This window comes from Brassica oleracea, chromosome C2 (assembly GCF_000695525.1).
Source record: "Brassica oleracea var. oleracea cultivar TO1000 chromosome C2, BOL, whole genome shotgun sequence".
In the NCBI taxonomy this organism is placed as follows: Eukaryota; Viridiplantae; Streptophyta; class Magnoliopsida; order Brassicales; family Brassicaceae; genus Brassica; species Brassica oleracea.
Genome location: NC_027749.1, coordinates 41,282,967 through 41,283,324, shown reverse-complemented (window position 1 = coordinate 41,283,324; position 358 = coordinate 41,282,967).

Genomic DNA, 358 nt, shown 5'->3' with positions numbered 1-358 from the left:
AACTTGTTTGTTTATTAGAGTTCTCAGTTATTTTATAAGGTAGTATGTAGTACTAATGATTTGCTCATTGCTTGAGGAAGTATGCCACAGCAGTATCTATTAAAACTTTTACATTTATAAGACCTTATACTAATAATTGTGCATTTTGGAGGATCATTACAACATATATTTTAACTATTAGCTTTTATGTTTTTTTTTAACGTTTCAGAGAAGAACTCAATTATCACCAATGATTGTGTCAAATATGATCCAGTCACGGGGTGAAGTTTTAATTAATCATGATTTGCCTATTGCTGAAAATAGTAATCCGCTTGAGGTATTTATTACAACTCTTATATTTATAAGGCCTTATAAAAAC